Raw genomic sequence first — 21,807 nt, forward strand, 5'->3', positions numbered from 1 at the left:
CGGTGTCCTCATTATAGTCGTCGTTCCAACGGCAAGCGCCGTCGTGCAGCCAATGATCCCGAGGAGACGCGATGAGGCGTGGCGCCGAGACGAACCGCCGCTCGGCTCGGTTTAAGCTAACGCGACAGGCCTGCTGGCAGCAGAGGAGAGGGAGAAAGGGAGAAGACAGAGAAGAGCAGGGTGAAGGCCGGAAAAGAAGCAAAGATAATGTTTTAGACTTTTGCGTAGAAGCGGTAAATGCATCTGCGTTTTTACATTTGAGTTTCACGGCATGTGACTGCTGCTGAAACCGATCCACGAACAAACTTCATCTCTTTGTGTCTGCTCGTATGAATTCATCTCTGCACGAGTCACCCCCCCACCGGCACTCAGCGGCTGAAGTCAACAAGCTACAGGCCAACCACCAACAAAGTCTGAAATCCAGCTCTCACGTTATTTTTCTGTTATTCTTTTGAATAAAGAAAAAAATTAATTCATCGAGCACTTTTCAAAACGGAGGTTACAAAAGACAACAACTGGACCCGAATAAAATAGGTCAAACAAATTTCATTTTCATAAAACAGTCGAGCCAAACTTGCAATCGTTGCAACATACGTACAGCACCCTCCGTTTACGCAACGGACATTTAGAGTAGACAGGAAAAAAAGTCAAATCAGGTGCCGCCAAGCACTGATGGGACCGAGACCACAAAGGGCAGGTTCCTCCAGAGCCAAAGGGTCTGTCCACTTTCCTTTTAAGCCAGGACTTTGGACCAGAAAAAAGACCCCTACCCAAGGGTCTGGCGTGACACTCGGGCTGGTGTCATTTAGAGTTTGTCTGTCTGCGTCCAGTTTTCTGTGGTTAAGCAGCGGCACAGAAGTGAGGTGGTGGTTACACACTAATCGCATGCAGCCAATCTCACGGGACGTTACTTCGAACTCTAGAGGTCACCCCAAAGTCTCTAAACATGACAGATATGTCCGGCTGAACTGTAGGAAAGTTCGTCTAAAATAAGGCACCAGAAGGCAAAAAAACATGGCGTTTAAAGGAGGAGACATAAAGGGGATTAATGCAGCCTGAATATGATCAATCGAATTAGGTGTTTAGACATTTAAACCTGTTTTTCATCATTTCTAAGATGTTAAGTGTCTGACAAGAAACGGAGTGTAATGTGATGCAGCACCGATATGAAAACACTCAATTCTGCTTAGCGAATCATCACTGGTGATGGATTATCTCCCTCAGCCGAGGTTGGTTTTCCACTCTGAATGACGACCAACAGCGGAACACAGTTTGTTCTTATGCAGAAAAATGAGCTCCGACTGTCTGGAGATGAGTCTGAAAACAGCCTCTGGGTAACTATAAATGTTTTAGTGCTAAAACAATAGAAAAGGTTTTTCATCCTCCTCCTAGTTTTAAACAGATTTGACTGTGGGACATGACCCCGTTAAACGATACTGACGGCAGGCTTTTGCTGCACCGTCTTAACTGTTTAAACTCTCCTCCACGAAATCCCCTTCATGAATACCAGGGCCGGTGTCATGACATAGCAAACGGTGGCAGTGCATATTGCAGTGGCGACACCTGAGTTGATTTTAGCCGTAATTAAGCAGAAAATAAGTGACTGTAGAAAAGGCTGGAGGCAACACAACAGGGCTGGACCATAAACTCACTGCTGTTATTTGAGTTATTGAATTATTGACTCTGTTGCTGATTTAAATTTGCTCTCATCATAGTTTTCAATCAATATATAGTCATTTGTCGTCCAGTGTGTGTTTCCCTTTATTGTTACATTCCTCGTGTGATTCGTTAGGATACAGTTTTCAGCCCAGAATACACAGTTAGCCATATTTGACAAATGTTAAGAACCGTTTATGACAAGCGTCACAAAAAGTGAGGGAGAAAAATGTGCGTTGATTTAAAAAATTTTGTTTCCTGCGCACTTCGTTGGCTTTGCTCTGCTGTGATCTTCTCGTTAATTTGGCTTCGACCACTGACATTAGAATTTCTCTCCCCTGTCTTCAGATGTCTTTGTTTTGTCCGACCCAGAGATTCAGTTTAATGATATAAACCAGAGAAGAGCAGAAAATCTTCACGTTTGAGAGGCTGGGACCAGAGAGATGTTTGACGTTTTTCCTCAACTGATGACACTCATCAGTACCCACCATCAGAAAGGTGGCTGGTTCATTTTCTGTACATCTCTACTTAACCGTTCATTGGCCGATCAATTCAGCACTAATTTGATTGATTTTTTTATTTGTGAGAACACTACGTCAGTGCCTCAGGGTAGTGAATGCCCATCGCAACATTGTCCAAAAACAAATGCTCCCAAAAGGGCGATTTGTTGACTACGGATACGACGTTTGGACTTTATGTCCTCGGCATGAGACCAAGAAAGACACTATGTCCACATCTGTTTCCTTCTTGTAAAGCTCATTTTATTCTCTTTGGGTCGAAACAGGCGGCGAACACACACATGCACAGTGACACCGCGACACACAAGCGTCAGTCCGGCACCAGTGTGGACTTTTGATTTTGAAGTCACCGTGACTTCCTGTTCTGTAGCGCCACGGGTTTGCTTTTCCTTAATTGATGAGGTTAATCCGTGTGTAAATCTCAGAGCAGGTTGTTGACATCCAGTGTGTGTGTGTGTGTTTAGCCAGTGTACACGTGTGTGTCGGGTTTCACCTCCGCACTGACGTGTGACTGTAACGCCACCGTGTGACAGGCTGCTTCAGTTTGTCTGTAAAAACCAGGACTCTTCATTTCACCCGACGCTTATTTAGTTTTGGAAGATTTAGAAGAAGAGGAAGAGAGAAACTGTGAAGTGAGACCAACTTGAGAAAATGAAGACGGAGGAGAGAAATCTGTCCTAAGTGTCTGAGTAACTAAAATACATTTATATTCCTCCACTATTTATCAGTACAAACATAACACAACAGTTTATCAATAAAAAAAAAAGACATTGCATGGTAAATTGAGAAAGATTTTTAAGTTATTCACCAAACAAAATAGACGAACCATGAATCAGCGCAAAAATCAGCTTAAAGAAAAAACCCTCATAAGTTTCATTTGTGTGTAATTGTAGACTTGAAACTCCCTCTCAGGTTGTTAAAACCTAAAATCTCTTGTTGCTTCCCTCACAAACACCTGAGCACCCCAGTCACATTTGGCTTCCATCGTTCCTCAGATGCCAGCGCTGAGTCGTGATGGATGTTTGAGATGGTTTCCGTTGGGATTGTTCAGACTGAGTTGACTCTGCCAAAAATCTGGTATGTGTCAGATTTAGAAACAAATATTTCTAAATGTCATATATATATATATATATATATATATATATATATATATATATATATATATATATATATATATATATATATATATATATATATATATATATATATATATATATATAATATAAATGTCTGATCTGTGTCAGAAATGAGGGGGGAAAAATCATTTCTGGGACCCACCTGACAGTCAGAGTCTCTGGTATGTGCTCACTCTGCTGAACAGATGTGAGTTGGATCTGTCTCATATGAGGCTGCCAGATTTGGTTTAAGGGGTGTGGAACCGGGCCAGAGTTGGTTGAGAAGCAGCACCTGGGCCAGCTGTGGGCCAGACTTGGCATTCTTCACGACTCTGGCCTGATTTGCAAGATTTAGACTGCTGTCGGGTTGAACCATTTTGGGCTACCTAGCTTATTGCGTTTTAAAAAAATCTTATTTATCCGGAAAACCTGTAATGGTACAACGGGCCTCATACAAGAATATTTTCATATTTTTTTTTCTCCTAAAATTCTCGTACTTTTTTCTTTGGGGTTTGCTCGTAAGCGTGTTCCACGCTGGATTCGCTGAACTGTCTTCACCGCACATCCGGTAGATGTTGTAAATGGCTCGTTTCATGGTTTTTAGAACAATTACTTAGTAATTGTTGTGGTTTCCATCATCAGCCTGCTATCAACCATTACCGTAAAGTTTTAATGGACTAAAAAGACAAATCTGCTGTAGGTATTAGAACCGGATGAACCTTTCTTTTTTTAATTTACTCTCCTCAGTGACACCGTTTTTCCTGCGATCGTGTGGCCTCAGACTCACTCCCTAAATCAAACGGCATACGCAGCTGTTGTAGGGAACTTCCCTCGGAGGAGACAAACAACATGCGAACGTGAAACCGAGCGACGCCTTTCTCGGCCTCAGTGGGCACCGGGCGTAGCGGCGGCGTGGTGGTGGTGTAGCTGGGATATCCGGGAGCTGAAGGGGTGTAATGAAGTGTGGAGCGATGCTGTGATAACCTCATTATTCTCCACCGCTCGCTCCAAAATACTCTGCCAGCTCCACCAGTTACTGAAGCAGCGGCAGAGAGCATGCATGCCGAATGGATATCTGAGAGTGTGTGTGTGTGTGTGTGTGTGTGTGTGTGTGTGTGCTGACCAGATCTAATACGCTCATATACTGGTTGTTTAGAATTCCTGTTTATTCGGCAGAATTAGATCACAGTGGGTTTGAATTCAAATTTTTATTCAGACCTGTCAGATAGTGATGATGTTTATTTTGAACATGAAAAGTAAAATTACGTTTCAAAAGATGAAATAGTTAGAAAAATAATCCTGGTAAAAATTTGGAATATAAAATGACCACGAATTACCTGAAGTTGTTTGCAGCACATTTCAGCAGCTGTTTGGCTTTTTTCTCCAGTGAAAATCACATATTTGTGAAAATCAAGTGAAAATCATCAGAGTTCTTCAAAAATCTTAGTATTTTAGCCATAAAGGAAAGGATGAGCAGCCTCTGCTCTGCTCTGCTGTTTCATTGCTGTGTGCCAAGCAGATGCAGAAGAAATGTTATTGAAGCTTTTAACCCCCCCTCAAAGCCAGAATCCCTCCCAAAGTCCCTGAACTCATCTGGAAATCTTTCTTATCTCAGCTCCTCCCTCTCAGTTTTTCACCCAGCAGCGGCGTCCTCGGCTGCTTGGGGTGTTCTGAGAATTCAAAGCTTCAAAGTCCAAATTCATCCCAACATCTAACCTGAGTTCTTGTTGGGGCTTTCGCACCGAGCGTGCGGGCGAGGCCATTTCAAACCAAAACAATGATAGTAACTAAATGATGATGCAGAGATGTGTAAAAAGATTATTTTTCCTACAGAGCTGCGGCACATACTCTGAGAAAAGAGACTTGTTATCTGACTGAACTACGGAAAAGGACCCTGCAGTGCAAGCCTGACGGCTCGGGGCGCTCCTTCGAAAGGAGCGACCTTCGGAGGACTGAGGACTTGTCCATCGAATTAACGCTGGTTGGCGGAGAGACGTGTCGCTCGAGAGAAACGCATTCTCACTCCATGTATTTCAGTGGGAGAATGCCACTATGCCAATATAATTTGAGCTTTAGCGGGAATTCACACCAGACGTGCACAAGTAATCCTACTACTTAACCATCCCTCCATTGAATCCACAGCAGCCTCCGTCACAGAGTCCCTGTCCTCATATTCAGCTGTCCTGCTGGTGACAGGGAAGCTGGAGGACGAACTGTCTTAACCGGCTGAGAACATCAGAAATTTACCGGAAAGAATTCTTCTGTTGAATTGTTGAAGTTGTCTTCATGCGGAGTGTAAAGAGAGAAAACTGCACTGCCTTCATTGATTTGATTGATTGATTTTGTTTCCTTCAGCCTCCAAATCTTAATATGTCCACAGTGACACTGGGGGCAGTGATTGAGCTTAATATAGTTAATAAGTTCACAACATACCGGCAACAGATTTTAACGGCTGACTCTCTACACCCGCCGGTGCGGTGAGGTGTGGATTAATACATCTGATAAAATGAAAGCGTATCTGTTCCAGGAGACTGACAAATGAGGACTACCACAAAGACTTCAAAAACCACTGTTTTTTAGTTTTAAGTCATCAATCCGGTCTGTCTTTGAGTCCTAAACTCCAACGAGCAAAAAAGGGCCAATTTCTGAAAATAAATTTCCTAATAGTTCAGCGTCATCGTCTTGATTTTACTTCAGTGCTTTACTTTATTCTTTCTTGTTTAAAGATATTGACACTGATTTCTGATCATTTCCAGAAACACGCAGACTCGTCTCACTCCACTGGCACATTGTTAAAAGTCTGAATGGCTGATTCTGACGCCAAATGACTCGTTGATACAGTGGACACACACTTGGCCACTGAAAAGTAAAGTTTTTTTTCTTTTTTTTCTTCCAAATTCAGGCGAAAGGAGGCCGCCGTTCTCAGCCCTGTCAAACCTTTACTCAGTCATAAAAATACAGACTGTGTTCCCGGTTGGTACCCGGCGTTAACACGCGTCTTGGGTAAGCCAGTCACAAGTGGTCAGCCCCACGTACGGTTGTGAACCCAAGACGCAGTGAGATCCAGTCGCTCGGACCACATTCTACTCAACCGACGTCCTCTGCTAAAATTGTAATTTCTTTTGGTCTTTGGTCTTTTCAAATGGAAATGATGTACGTGTTTTTTGCATGGAGAGCGGGGAGGTGAGATCTGAGACCCACGTTAATGCCGGTATGAACGTGGCCTTTAGGGTAGACATGACTCCACACAACGCACCCATTTTAGCCTTAATCATTTTTGTCTGTGATGAGGGCGTTTTGCTCTGATAAGGAGGTTTCTGCCTGTTTGTCTATAAAGTGCGTTGAAGAGCAGAAGAAATGACGTCTGGCCTAAAGTGATATTCAGGGAGACCATCAAGAGACTTCCATTTCACCGCTATACAGGCAGGAAGTATTAGCTGTAGTGCCAATCAACAGCATTACCCAATGATCTAAATCCAGTTTAGCTCTGCCGTCTTTTCTCTGACGCTGCTGTGTGTCTGTCTGTCTGTTGTCACGACTGTGGAGATTGTTCCTCTCGACGCACTCAGTTATTTTGAACCTTTTCAAAAGGCTGCACCTGCAGTTTGATCACGGATGATTCCTCCTCATCGGAGCTCTGTTATTTGTGTCATTTTGCTTTGAATAGTCGCACATCAAAGTGCTGATTGCCGGACGTCCTCTATAGCTACAAAAGGCTGCTAATTGGCTTCAGTGCAGTGTGACTCTCATTTGTATTTGTGACGTGATCAAGTCACTCTCATTTAAAGTGTTTTTCAATCACGAGTCTGGGATTTCTTCACGTGCTCTTGCCTGGTCTGAGGAACATGGAAACCTCTCATGCTTAACTAAAGACAACACAACTGTCATAAGATCTGATTTGACCCACCAGCTTCACTGAAATCTACAAAAACTCCAGTAAAAGCTTTGCCTCCTCGTCAGATGGGATGATGTGAGAGAGAGGGGGATTTTTTTTAGTTGTCTGTTAAAAAGGGTCAAATATTGATAGATTCTTTTTTTTTTTTTTTTAACTTCTAGCTGCTACTTTTTTAGGTTCACTTTTAGTCAGACTTTGAATTCAATTATTCTGAATGTGGATCCTACTGCTCCGCTGTCACAGAAACGCTGTCTGTCCTGCACATGCTTACTTGTAAAAGCAGATTATAAATCTAGTTATCTATACGTGGCTTCCTCCAGGAGAAATTTAGCTGGGGAAATCAGGTTTCTCTAATCCCCTTGCCTGATTACAGAAACCTGGCCTCTGGTACACATCGTATTCAAATCAAGCTACCGGAGAAAGCCGACACTAACTCGTGCACATTCACTGATGGACTTTGGATTTATTTATTTTGGAGATGACACGCAGCTGAGAGCAGTGATCTCCACCTCAGTTTTTTTCGCTGGCACAAGGACTTTTTCCTTAGCTCTGTAATGGACATATGTGCATTTGGAAAAGCTTTTAGAAACCCAACCCACATGGCCACATAATCAGTGTATCCAGCAGGAATCTTGACTGCGTTAAATCCTCTTAATCCTTTAACGCTATCACTTCATCGCAGTAAAATAGGAATAAACAGATTACTGACGTGCATTTTAAAGTAGTCTGAATCTCCCTTGATTCTGTTTACTGCCTACTAAGACAAAAAGAGAGAGAAATGACCCACACTCACACTGGGCAGGGCTCTGTTTGGGTTGGGTCGCTGTGAAACAACAACAGCAGCTTTAATGGCTGCTGTTGTTTCACACTTCGAGCCAATCTGGCTGTGCTCCTAGAGCCATCAGTGGGCTGTTAGCACACAAACGACGACGGCACCCCCGCTATCAGCTGCGGTAGAAACAGCCCAGGATCTCCTCCCGCGGTTCTGGGTGACTCCAGCCCCCTCCCCAAATCCTCCTTGATGTGGATGCAGATTAGACTGTCGGCATGCGGGGTGACAGTTTGTCACAGGCTCTGGCTCGCGTTGGGCTGCGGGGCAGAATTTCTCGGGGTTCCTGACAGGCGGAGAGGAGCCGCCATCTGGACGGAGCGCAGCGAGCGCTGGGGAGGGCAACAGAAGACAAGACTGTGTTTTAGCTGAGAGGTTTTCCTTCTATCTCGGCAAAGCTGATTGAAACTGTAAACTGACACGCAAGTGATCCGGTCCAGTTCATCTCGGCTTTTCCAAGTGCTGCTCTGAGTAGCTGCTCAGTTATTCTTTAATGGTAATAAATAAAAACACAATGTCCGCTTAGTAAATTCAGCGTATCCTTTATCGTTAACTCGGTGTAATAGATATGTTGTTTCTGTTTCACGTAAAGCCACCTAAAAATATCCAGCTGCCGCTTTCGAGACTACACCACATGGCCAAAAGTATGCGGACACTCAGCCTTTCCAGGAATGACATTTTTGAACATTGTAACATCCAAAGCCATGGATGTTAATGTTCCGTAGGGCTGCAACTAATAATGCAGTTATTCTCTCAGTCAATCAGTTAATTGATTGGTCTTTAAAATGTCAGCTGTCGCTTTTCTAAAACTCAGGTAGACTCATTAAAATGCTTCCACATATCCACATATATGCACTTTATTATCAGCAAATATTTACACTGGAAAATTGGAACCAGTGAATTTTTAGTATTTTTCCTTAAAATTACTTTGAGAACACATCAGTTTCTAAAATTGTTGCTGATTGATTTTCTGTTGATGGGCTCTTTCATTAATGGACTGATAGTTTCAGCTCTGATCTGCTGCTCTAAAAGCCTCCGCTCTCCCGGTTCAGGTCTTTCCACCGGATGTTGAACCTGCCGCAGGGATTTGATCCCATTCAGACGCACGAGCATTAGTGAGGTCCAGCCCTGATGTTGGCGACGAGGTCCGGCTCACAGTTGGTGGTCCAGTTCTGTGCAGGCCAGTCAAATGCACGACAGACCGGGAGAACCATTTCTACGTAAAGCTGACTGGTGTACTGGTGTAAATGGTCACGTAGAAACCGTAAAGGGATAAACACACGCTTTGGCAAATCAAATCTGCCACAGAAGATGAATCTCATGCCGCGATTGGGAAGTGGTTGCCAGTGCTGCTGCAGAAGTCCAGAAGGTTCGCAGGCGTTCAGTCTGAAAAAAAAGGAACGTGTTAGAAAATACGAGGGACTGTGTTGTTGTTGTTGTTGTTGTGGGGGTGTTGTTTTCCAGTACTGGTGGGAAGATGAAATACGATCCAGTTTGAGTAACAGATGCCAAAACACTGCAGAGGTTTATAATACTATGAGAGAGGATTTTGCGAATCTCTAAAGTTTTTATGGCAACGCTCATTTTATCCTCTGTCTCCACGATTGTCAGACAAACCTTAGATTTGTTCATGTGACAACGTAATCTACCAGGAGTGCTCCCTTGCACATATTTCATAAGCCAATGCAATATGTTGCTGGATGACATTTCATTTCATTTCGTTATGTCATTTCGCTTCGCTCCGCCAACGTTGAGCTGGGCTCAACCTTTTTTTTTCCCCCGGAGCTTGTGCATCAGGACCTGCAATGTGTCAACACCATGGTCTCATTGAAACGGATATGGAGGAGGCGTTTTCAGCCAATCTCAGTCTGAAGACCAGCCTCAGGCTGCTCGCAGGTTTTCCTGCAACTCTTTTACCACTGGGGGGGGAATCATCAATCAACTCTTGTCAATATGACCCAAGATGTCTTCATTCTAAGCTAAATACAAAACAAACCACTGTTTTTACAAATACAAAGAGATGAAACTGGTATCATTGTTCTCATTTAACTCTCAGGTAAAAAACAAAGAAAAAAAAAACGCTGCTCGTGGGTCCGGGAGCACTGCTCCATTATGACTTTATTATCTTTGGCTGCCGTCTGCTGCACAGGAAGTGATGTGGTAGTTGGCATGAACAGTGACGGCCTTGTTGCCCCCGGCTACAGAAACAGAAAATTCAAAACAAGACCCTCCTGTCTGCTGTGTTTGATTGACAGGTGGAGCACTGTGCAGATGAGTGCTAACGGTGGCATCAATAACAAGACCGAAATTCGGAAGACGATCTGTAGATTAAAACTTTGCTGACGACAGCAGCGAGTAGCTCTTCCTGCCGTTTGATTGACAGTTCAATTCATCCTCTTGCTTCTTTAAAAAAAAGCGACAGTTTTTCTGATCAAGCAGCTCAACACAATTCTCCATCCTTGTCTCTCTGTCATGTGGAATTGATTTATATTTAATATCTCATACATCTCGTGCCTGATGCTTTTCTTACAGACCGGATTTTCTCCCGGAGGTTCCCGTTGGAGTCGTGGCCTGCGACTGAGGAGCTCCTCCGTCACTTCCCACCGGTTTCCCCACACTTGGATTTCCATCTGCGAATCTGGTGAGGACATAACCCTTTATTTTCCTTTTTTTCTTTTTCTTTTTTTCTCCTCTTCAGCCTTGGGCCCACACCGCCCACCTCGCCGAGGCGCCGCGGCTCGCACGCCCGTGTGCGTCCGCAGCGCCGGCGTTGCTGCTGCGGGGCTGCTACTGCCGGTCCTGCCTTTTCTACACTGAATATAGTGGCCACCCAGGGAGGGAGGGAGGGAGACCCTTCGCATAATGTTCTGTTAACTTAGTCACATAGCATAATCGCGGCCTACATTGGGACTCTGCTACAGCCTTGACATTGAAACCGTAGTGACAGGTGTCAGTTTTCTGTAGTGTTGCTGGTGTGATACCTACATGAACTACCACCAGATCTTTTCAACGTCCATGTTTGCTGCGAACGGCGCGCCTCACGCGTGGAAAATCCATATGGCGCCGCAGCAGCGAGGCTCGAGCCGCGCCTCGGACGCGCGTCTCACGCAGGCTGCGGGGCCGCTCTGACCTGTGAACACGGGCGCCGGACTGAGGAGCAGGAGGTTCCGTCGCCGTCACGCGCAGGTGAGGCGAGGTGTAAGCGCTGTGGCTCGGTTGCTGCGTGCGGGCGTTTGCAGAGGTTTTATTGTTGCAGAGGAAAAAAGACTGCGTGCGAAGTGTAAAATCAGTCGTGTCGAGACAATAACGGGTATCGGTTTCTGTCGGAGGCTCAGAGACATGGGCTCAGGAGGAAGAAATTCAGAAAGACAATGATGGTAAACGGAGGCATCAAACTTGTGGATGTATTATTCTGGCTCTTTGTTGTTGATTCCTTTGCGTTCACTTAGACCTGACTGGTTTTCTGATGATTTTATTGCCTTGTTTAAGTGACAAGAAGTATAAAGAAGTAGAAGAAGGGAGAAGAAGTATAAAATGGGATTTTAATGCTGCAGCTACAGTCTTTACCATGTAGAGATCATCTGAAAATTATGGGCCAGGTTTATTGGCTTTCAACTAATTCAAGGTGGGTTTTTTTTTTTTTCTGTGCTTTTATTTCTTCCTCTTCTATCTCAACAGTTGTGGAAGCTGCGGTGGAAATTATTAATGTTTGTGGTACAGATTTAGAGCAGCAGTACTGAGTCTCAGTCAGAGGGGTAGGCTCTCTAAAAAGAAATATCATGGACAGATCAATATAGTTATAAATATGGCCTTTTGTAGAGTATGTATACTCACTGAATGAGATTACTTACTAAGTACAGGCAGTGCAGTGTTTCTTAGTGAATCGAATAACCCCGGTGTCTGGTGGGCACACGGACGGCTGTTTTCCCTGCTGCCCAAACAACTGCGCCAGAGCCTTGCGGGTGAGATTAAAACCGGGGACGTCGCGCGGATGCCGCGAAGAGCGCGGCTCAGCCGTTTGCCTCTGTGCAGGTTTTCTGGAACTAGAAAGTAGGAAGGATGTGTCCATACTGTAAACTGATTTACTAAGTCAACTGTCATGTTAGTCAAGGCTGATTGCTTAGACTAAAGTAACCCAGCTAACTCGAACCTGATGTCAGACTGACTAGTGACACATCATTCGAGAGCATTACCGCCACCTACTGTCGGACACCAGTTGAGCTTTCAGGTGGCAGGAGTCTCCAGGTTTTCTTGCTCGTTAGTGAAAATGTCACCAGCCATGATATTTGCAGGAAGGCTGTCAGCTACAGTCGTGACACCTCAGATTTGTTTGGACATTTCGGAGTTAATCAGCAGAAAGAGCAAGCGGGGCTGACACACACCGATGGATGCTGTTCAGAGGCTTCTTATTTGCTGTCTGCACTCTCTAATGTGGGTCGGCTCCTCGCTTGGACTTTGGCATAACTGTAGGTCTGTGTACTTGAAATCACGTGAAAACTGCCTCCTCTCCAATGGAAATACATCCAGATCTTATGGGTGAGAAGCACCTGTAGCAGTACTGGTATCAGTGACCCGTCCTGGGGTTACTGGCGTCAGGTGACCCTCAGACTTTGTGGTGTCAGCCGTCGCTCAGGTGCCTTTGGTTAGAAAGATCGTAGTGTGTTGTCAGTTTTAACGTGGACAGTGATTGGGACTTGGTCAGGAGTTCCTCCGTATCTGTGAACATCTACTGCTGTACTCTGTGAATGCGATTCACAATGCACAGATCTGGTCGTAGATTCCTTATTCACATCAGGTCCCGGGTTCGTCCAGGACTCACCCCAGATGCTTTGTTACGGTGAGATTGGGGTGCAGCGTGGGCATGCTTTTTGTTTTCATCCGGGAAACCTACGGTCACTGTAGGAACGCCAGCTCAGTTTGGGGACGAGGCGGTCGCAGGACGCTTGTCCTTGGAAAGCGCGTGGAAGCGACTGTGCGCTGCTCTTTATCAGAGCTGGGAAAGTTAACCGGACGCACATTCGTCAAACCGACCAGTTGGTCTTCATCCTTGAAACCTTCTGTCCTGTAAAACCGAAGCGCGGTGTTTGAAAACACTTCAGGTAATTATACGTTTCACCTTTGTGTCGCTTGTCTGCAGGTGAGAGTTTGAGTGTGTTGTCTTCTTCACCTTATTCGGACGTTCTGGGCCATAATGGGCTCAGCGCTGCCCCGTGAGGCTGATGCGGGAAAACAGCCACTGTTACCAGGATCAGTGAGACCAGTGATCATGGTGAATGTTTTTTTTTCTTCTTCCCATTGACCACAAGGGGCGGTACTGAGCCCATTCCACACAAGCGCCCCGTCAGAAGCAGAAACGACGCCGCTCGACCCTACGAAACGTATCGGTTAGCAGCGTAAACTGGCCAGCATCAGCGTGCTCCTCTTTGTGGTCGTGTCGTTCAGCTTCGGATTCTCTCTCCCTCCCTGCACTGGTCCTCCAGGACTGTTTCTCTAGGTGAACACCTGACCAGAGGCGAGACACTCCCTCCATCAAAGCGCAGCGGAGGCAGAGCTGAGCCTCGGCTTCCTCCTGGTACCGACTCTGTCAGACACTCCTGGCTGCCGCCTCCCACATCCCCACTATGCTTTGTCGCACACTCCCTTAACACATATGCAAAACGGCTTTGCTTTAGATTAGACCCTCTTCTTTTTTAGAAGGAGCATCGACACGGAGCCTGCCGCGTGTGTGTTTATGTGGCAACGACCGCATGAAAAGATGTAATTTCCGAGGCGCTGGGACTTGGTTGCAGCTGTGGGGATAGAAGGGGGAAGTATGAGGCAGTGTTTTCATCCTGATAAGATAAAAGAAGCAGCACTGTGTGATCCGTCCTCCTTCACTGCTCCGGCTGCCGAAGATTATTTAGATTTTGGGAAATAATGGCCTCTGAAGTCTGTGCAGAAGAGGGGATCCAGCAGCCTGCTGTCAGCTCCATCCCAAGACATAAAGCTGCTGGTTGAATTAGCCGCGGGGAGAGGTCTCTAACTTTCCGTGAGTGTGCGCGTAGAAGTCTTCGGTGGCGTGGGTGGCTTCTCGGGGCGTTTCGATCCCAATTTAACCAAACAGTTCTAACAAGAGCTCTCCACCGGATAAACCAGGTGACATGTGGTACCTGTATGACCTCCGGTTTTTCTTCCCTGGCACATATATAAATCTACAAAACCTGGCGAGCTCCGATTTGGTGACATGCAGGTTTAAGCGGATGTGTGTAGCAGTGGTATAGTGGTGTTTTGGTAGGTGGGTATACAGAATAAACATAATGTACATTTCTACCGCTTTAATTTCACAAGTTCAACGATATAATCGGGCTGTTTTCAACACCTTGTTTCTCATTCCGCTCCACTTTGCTTTGTCATTCTTTAACCCCGTCCGGCTGTCGTTTCATCCGGTGCGCCTGCCAATGTTTCACAATAAAAGGAAGCACAGGAAGTGCTGAGTTTCTATTAACAGCGTTATGCAGTAATTTTAACAGGGCAAACGGGAGCGGATCAAAATGAGGCTCGCTACCGAGATATACGCAGTTATACTTATCAGAGGGAGGGAAGAGGAAATGAACGCCTGCCTCTAATACAACCTGCTTCCTTACAACAGTAATAATAATTTTTTTTTTCTTTTTCTGATCGGCCAACTGTGGTGAAGATTTGGAGTAGGTTTCGGTAAATATAACCAGTGTGCAAATGTTAGGGAAAGACTCGTGCTTTAACGAAACCAGCGTTAACCGTTGGTAGCAGATGGAGTGTGACCTGCCGCGTAGAAGCCCAACACATGACATCGGCCATTGCCAACACACCAATGAGAGGTTGCATGTCGGGGAAACGTCAACCTACATGTTTTGAATGTTCGAACAGATTTCTGATGCCGTCTTTTTCCCGGTGGAGTCTCTCCCAGACAACATTTCAGCCTGTGGTTGACGGCTCCATGACCCAGGCTTTTGAGATTTTGGAGGGAAGTGTCTTAGCTTTCACACCGTTGGACTGTGTATAAAAAGTCACACACTGATGTGAATGTATGGCTGAACCTGGTCTCTCGCTGTGTCCGTCTGCCGTTTGGCTTTGGGCAGGTAGTGGACAGTGGGTTCATCGGAGCCGGTTTGATGAAAACTGCTGCTGCTGCCGGAGACACTGAGACTGAACCAGACGGTAAATGTGCCATTGAACCAAAACTAGGAGCTAAAAGAGGCTGAAAACCCCTATAGAGCTGCTGAGTTGATGATAAATCTCTGTGGGTTTGTCACTACATGCAACAAGCGACACGTGCACATCACATTTAGTTGCTTTATTATTGTTAATCGAAATAATATTGATTGGTTGGTCTTTAGATAGTTAAATCAGACCCTGTAGGTGTGTGTGTGTGTGTGTGTGTGTGTGTGTGTGTGTGTGTGTGTGTGTGTGAAGGTCCTGTGGTTAAATCACAGTGTAACCCTGCACCTTCTGTGTGCAGAAATGCAACGCTTCTTACTGATTGATGTGCTCTGCTCGTGGCTGCAGATGATATGTAAGACTTTTAATGAGCTTTTATAATGCAACACACACACACACACACAGAGTGTTCACAAAGGGTTCTCCCCCACCACAATTTCAAGACATACGTGACCTGGCGTGGCCCCAGGGGACTCGCCCACAATGCTTCGCTCTCCCACACCTAATCCCCTGACCCCTGACCCCTCCAGTGCATCCTCCCTCTGATTGGACAGATAACAACCGTTAGAGGTCATGTAATGGGCCCCCGGGAAGCTGCGGGCTTTGTGTTTAATTAGGTTGTGTTCCCAGGAGAGGGACGGTTTTCTGCCCTGGGGAGTCTCTGTCAGGGTTAAGAGGAGAAATAGAGCCCCAGATTCAAGACTGATCACATGTGCCTAAATATTTGACACACACACTCAATTTGAAGTGTGTGACTGTAGATGGAGAATCTGTGCGTTTCGTGCTTCCTAACCGGTCATAATTGACACGATCGGCCTGTTTCCTGCCATTGTCAGAGACATCGCTGATAGAAGAAACCTCCAGCAGCTTCAGAAAACACTGATGCGTTGGATTTAGCCGTCGTCCGGTGTCAGTCAGTGCTATCACGAGGCTCAGTAATGAGTTGGCAGCAGGCTTCAGTCTCGTGTAACGTTTGGTGGAGGGACGATCCTATTGTTCACACTTGGATCAAGGATTTTGCTTGAAGGCAAATACCCCCCCCACACCAATTCAAATTGGTTGCCCCGGTGGTGCAGTGGTTAGCACTGTCGCTTCACCGAAAGGAGGTTCTGGGCCGGATCCCGCCGGTGCAGAGAGGGCGCGTTTCCTCCGGGCGCTCCGGCTTCCTGCCACTGCCCAAAGGTTGACTGGCGACTCTGAGTCGCCCGTAGGTGTGAACGTGAGCGCGAGAGGCTGTTTGTCCCTGAATGTCAGCGGTGACCTTGTCCGGTGTCGGCCCGGGGTTGACTCCGGCCCCCCGCGACCCTCGCAAGCTAATGGATGGATGGAAATCGCAGTCCAAGGCAGAATCTGGAAAGTAATGAACCCCGACACTGTAGAAATGTATTAATGTGATATACCTGTCACTCCAGCTGTGTGTTGTCAATGATTTACTACATTGGGCCACCGTCTTGTTCAACTTCTGCCTGGCACACTTACCCTAGCTGTGTGTGGAGCCGTGACGAAGAGTCGGTTTGTCCATTGACAGAGAACCGATTGGTCCCAGACTTGATCGTGGATTAACTGTTCTAGGAAGAACGCCAAACATTTTCTGGTCACGGTTTATGAAACATCAAAATGTGCTCGGTGTTTTCCCCCATTTAGCACGGTTGTAAATGAAATACCTTTTGCATATAAAATAAACAGTTTAGCCCACAGTGATGTCTTCAAACTGCTGATGGGCATTCGTTGTTATACATTATATGATGAATCTATCTATAGCTTCATCAATGATAATAGAATAATGATCGCCGCCCTAATTATGTTAAACTTAGCATTTGTCCAGATCCTGATTAGCCGAGCGCCTGCTCCAGTCTGCTCCCTGATGAAGCCGTGTCATGTGACTTCAGCAGTGAAAATAAAATGTCCTCCTAACCGATAGAAACGATGGTCCACGCTCCGAAAATGTGACTCAGGTTATAACTAATAAAAGAGAAGCCTTCAAGGTTGCCGGCATCGCATTCAGCTCCGAACACCAGCGCCCCCCCCCAGTGCCTGGCTGTCCTCTTCTTCATAGAGGGTAAATGATGAGGCCATCCTGTGAAGCCATCTACTACATTTGTTGTGACTGCTGGAGAAATGAGGGGAGAAGATTGAAGGAGGGAAAAGTGATGAACCCAGATTGAAAGAGACAACATGTGATTCGTACAGTGAAAAGCTCTTATTAATGGATGTCTGCCACTCCTTCTCCTCACTGCACCTACCATCACTGCCCACACACTCACACACACACACACACACTCACACACACACACACACACACACACACACACACACACACACACACACACACACATACCTCCTCCTCCCCTCGCTGTCAGAGAGATGAATCTGTGTTGGTGGATGGGAAGAAATGGAGCCGGGGTTCCGCAGGGGAAATGAACTCACAACTATACCTAATCATTTACCTCCAGTGTCTCTCTGTCTCTGTCTCTCTCTGTCTCTCTCCCTCTCTCTCTATTTTTCTCCCTCTCTCCCTCCCTCTGTCTCTCGCTCTCTCGCTCTCTCCCTCTCTGTCGCCCACCCCACCTCTCTCTCTCCCTTTCTCTCTCCCTCTCTATTTTTCTCCCTGTCTCCCTCCCTCTGTCTCTCCCTTTCCCTCTCCGTCGCCCAACCCACCTCTCTCTCTCCCTCCCCCTCTCTCTCTGTCTCTCTCCCCTCTCTCTATTTTTCTCCCTTTCTCTCCCTCTGTCGCCCACCCCTCTCTCTCTCCCTCCCTCTGTCTCTCTCTGTCTCTCTCTCTCTCTCTCCCCCTCCCTCTGTCTCTCTCTCTCCGTCGCCCACCCCTCTCTCTCTCTGTCTCTGTCTCTCTCTCTCTCTCTCTCTCTCTCCCTCCCTCTGTCTCTCTCTCTCCGTCGCCCACCCCTCTCTCTCCCCCTCCCTCTGTCTGTCTCTCTCTCTCCCTCTCTCTCTCCCCCTCCCTCTGTCTGTCTCTCTCCGTCGCCCACCCCTCTCTCTCTCCCCCTCCCTCTGTCTCTCCGTCGCCCACCCCACCTCTCTGGCCCTCTGGTATGTGACATTTGAACCGAGGTTTCGCCACAGTGTCTGAAATCGAATCCCGAAGCTGATTCAGCTCCAGCAGCTACCGAAACGAACGACTCTCAGCACTTTGGGGGACCGAGCTGAAATTCAATTTCACCCGTTCTGGATCTCTGTTCTGTTGCGTAAAGGGTTCTCGAACTGGTTAAATAGAACGGAGACAATGTAAAATGTTGAAGGGAAGAAAACAGTCTTTTCTGATGTAACAGATACAGTAAGATCTTGTGCTCATCAAGTCAAAAACCTGGCATATCATTCATTCATTTGTGGTAGAGCCTGTCTGATGATGGTATTGACATTCAGTTTGCAGGAAGTCTGTCGAGCATTGGTGGGAGAAGAGATGCAAACTGTCTCCCAACCCTGTCGCCTGACGAGAACATCGATGTGGAAATATTCCGCAAAGCCCACAGTACACGAAATGACAATATTTTAGAGCTGCGGCTTTTAGCTGTTTAACGAATTGTCCGACCGACAGAAAATGAATCGGCGACTATTTTGGTAATACATTAATCACACGTCAGTCATTTCTGTGGTGACAGCCTCCCAGCTGTGAGGACGTCCTGCTTCTCTCTCTCCTCTCTTCTATTACCATAAAACACAATCTCTGGGTTCTGGGCTGTTGGTCAGACAGAACAACTTTAGATGTCAGCTTGGAAATTGGGACGAGGATTTTTCGCTTTTTTTCTCACATCTTCTATACAAAAGAAATGAATTGCATTCCCCAAAATAATAATTGAGCTACACAAATGATAACATATCTTGGCTGTTGTGTGTGTGTGTGTGTGTGTGTGTGTGTGTCTAAAAGAATAAGAAAAAGAAAAATCAAGACGCAATAAAGATGGATTTTCCGAAAATGTATATAATCGAACCAAAGGGCCAAAAGACCTCAAATGGTTCACGCAACATCGATTCAAATACAACAGAAACTTGAGGCTGAATCTAAAAAAAAATGAAGCAGCAATCGACAGCAAATGAAAAAGAATTATTTTGTCCTTGTCCTGTCAATAATGTTGGGTCTGATTACGTCATTTCACAGAAATGCAACGCCTTATAATTCCTGTAACTTGACAGAAATGGGCTCCTACAGCCCGATGAAAACGTCGACTTTCCAGGAAATGAGGAATGCAGCTCTTTTTTCCATTCGGATTACCTGTAGTGACGGGACTTTACAGTTGAGCTTCCTTCACCGAAAGCAAATAAAAATCCAGTATTTCAGGTTAGCCCATGGGATATAAGACCGACTGAAAACCAGAAAAGCTGTGTTTCGTCCACACGTCCATCACTCTGCTGCTGTGAGAAGGGGAACAAGCTGTTCACGGTTGTCCACCAGGGGGCTTGATGTAGTTACCCTAATCTCAGAATTTATGACTGAAGCTCAACACAATGGGAAAGCCACATTTAAAAAGGATCCAAGCACTAAAATTAAAGATAAGATGAGAGGCTGTCTACCACAGTAAGAGATTCATTGCAAACAGTTCCACGGATCTATAAATGACAAGACTTTTTTTTTTTTTTTACTGGACATCATCTGTCAGATGTAGAGCAGGGAGCGGACTGCTCTACATCTGATTTTGACATCCGTGTCCCGAGCAGACCTCAGACCAGTCAGTGAAGCCTGAAAGCGGGAGAGAGCCTCTGCCGCAGCAGCGTTAATGTGTCCTGGACAGAAATAGCAGCTTGTGACTCAACGCATTAGCAGAAGCCCGACAAGGTCTCCCGGCATCAAAGTGCAATGAGCGCACACTCTGAAAGGCAGATTGTACAGGTTGTACAGGGCATGAATAATGATGCATCACAGTGAGATGAAGTCCAGTCCACGGGTTAATGCGTAATCCTCTATCTTGTGGACTGAGTTGAACAAAGATTACATTGGGTTGAATTTAGGGTCTCAACTGCCACCTTTACTGGTGTGCAACCGTTATTATTACTTTATTTGTGTAGAGCTTGGTAAATAGTAATAGCAAAACAGTCACACATATATAATAAAAAAGGATCGATTAAGAAATCTTATAGACGTAAAAATAAAGGGTGCGCACTAAATAAAGGACTATACCAGCCATTTCATGTACAAAAGCAAGATATTTGAATTATGTTAACGACTCAGGTCGTCTGATTTCAGACTAACCCAAGGTCAAGAATCAACATTACTGCTAAGAGTATTTAGTCAAATGTTTTCCAGAGCTTTGAAGCCCTGACTGCAAAAGTCTGCGCACATTTTGGTCTTTAGCCCAGATCTGTGGATGACCGATAAAGTTCTATTTTTAGACCTGAGATCGTGCCCAGATTCACGTGGGGTTAACAGCTCAGTAATATAACAGGTCCAAGCCCACAACGAGCCTTCAACATGACCAGTAAGAACTTCAAATCAACCCAAGTTTACAGGGATCACACACCGACATGCTCCTGCTTTTCTACCTCCAGTAAATGTCTCACCAGTTTTTTTTTTTTTTCTTTTTGAATTTCTTCAGCTCAAACATTTTTGACATTATTTGACATTTTTAAAAGCACAGTTGCCCGTGTAGACTCTGTCTTCCAGATCATGGTATTTCTGGGTCCCGTACGAAGGCAGCCGGACTCGCTCGAGGTTCCAGAAGACGTTTCACCTCTCGTCCGAAACGCCTCTTCAGGTGTGACTGACGGGTTTGGGGGCCTGGGCATTTAACACCTCGTTGGGTCATCAACACCTTGGGAATCGTTGAGGTCACGTGTGAGTCGTTAGGGTCGCATGAGTCACGGTGTGAACGGGTGTTCAGCTGCCAGGGGAGGGATCTCAGGACTACACTGTATGAGGCTGATAGATAGCGGTGCCCTAGACCAACTCCTCTGTTTAGTGACTCCAGACCAGTCAGTCACACATGAAGAAGCCTTCCGAATGAGAGGTGAAACCTCTCCAGGAACCTCAACAGGTCCAGTTGTCTTCGTATAGCACCTAGAAAAACATGTCATCCTTTTTTAAATTGATTTCCCGCCCTCCAGGTGGCCTTTCTTTTCAGTTCATCTCGGTACGCCGTTCTGGTTGTCAGATTTGCTTGGCCCAACATTGGGCTGATTCCGGCACACCTGGCTGTCAGACTCATGTTAGACTCACAATAAGTGACACTGTGAACTGGTGCTGATTCTTCTAGATGAATCAGCTCTTCCACCCGCGACAAACCAATTTCCAGTCTAGTTTCTAGACAGTAAGTTTTAGTTTGAAAAGTTCGAGGAGGTCAGAGTCAAACCGGTAAAGAACAATCTGACAATTTAGTTATTAGTTGTTCTCATTTTAACCAGGGACACAACCTTAGATTACCCTTAACAACGGCTGTTATTACTTGCCTCTGAACTATTACCCCACTCAGACACACTCAGCCTGTTGATTAATCCCCCAAATGACACGTCTTCGAAACGTGTGTTTGTCCATATGTTGTTTGCGGGTTCAGAAATTTGTTTTTTTTTTATGGCATTTTCTGGGACGACTGTAACTGATGTTTTTCTCGGGAGGACAGCCTGAGACTACTTCCACATTAAGCCAGTTAAATTTCAGAACGTGCCTGCGTC

At 45.8% G+C, this 21,807-nt stretch overlaps 1 protein-coding gene across 1 annotated transcript in view; it reads left to right on the forward strand.

Annotated features, from left to right (window-relative positions):
* Positions 1-21,807, forward strand: part of large2 (LARGE xylosyl- and glucuronyltransferase 2) — an 86,209-nt gene that overhangs the window by 18,103 nt on the left and 46,299 nt on the right. The window contains exon 2 of the mRNA XM_040138905.1: positions 10,546-10,654. The gene's annotated coding sequence lies outside the window, so the exon portion shown is untranslated. The remainder of the gene's footprint in view (positions 1-10,545; positions 10,655-21,807) is intronic.

Source organism: Xiphias gladius, chromosome 1 (assembly GCF_016859285.1).
Source record: "Xiphias gladius isolate SHS-SW01 ecotype Sanya breed wild chromosome 1, ASM1685928v1, whole genome shotgun sequence".
In the NCBI taxonomy this organism is placed as follows: domain Eukaryota; kingdom Metazoa; phylum Chordata; class Actinopteri; order Istiophoriformes; family Xiphiidae; genus Xiphias; species Xiphias gladius.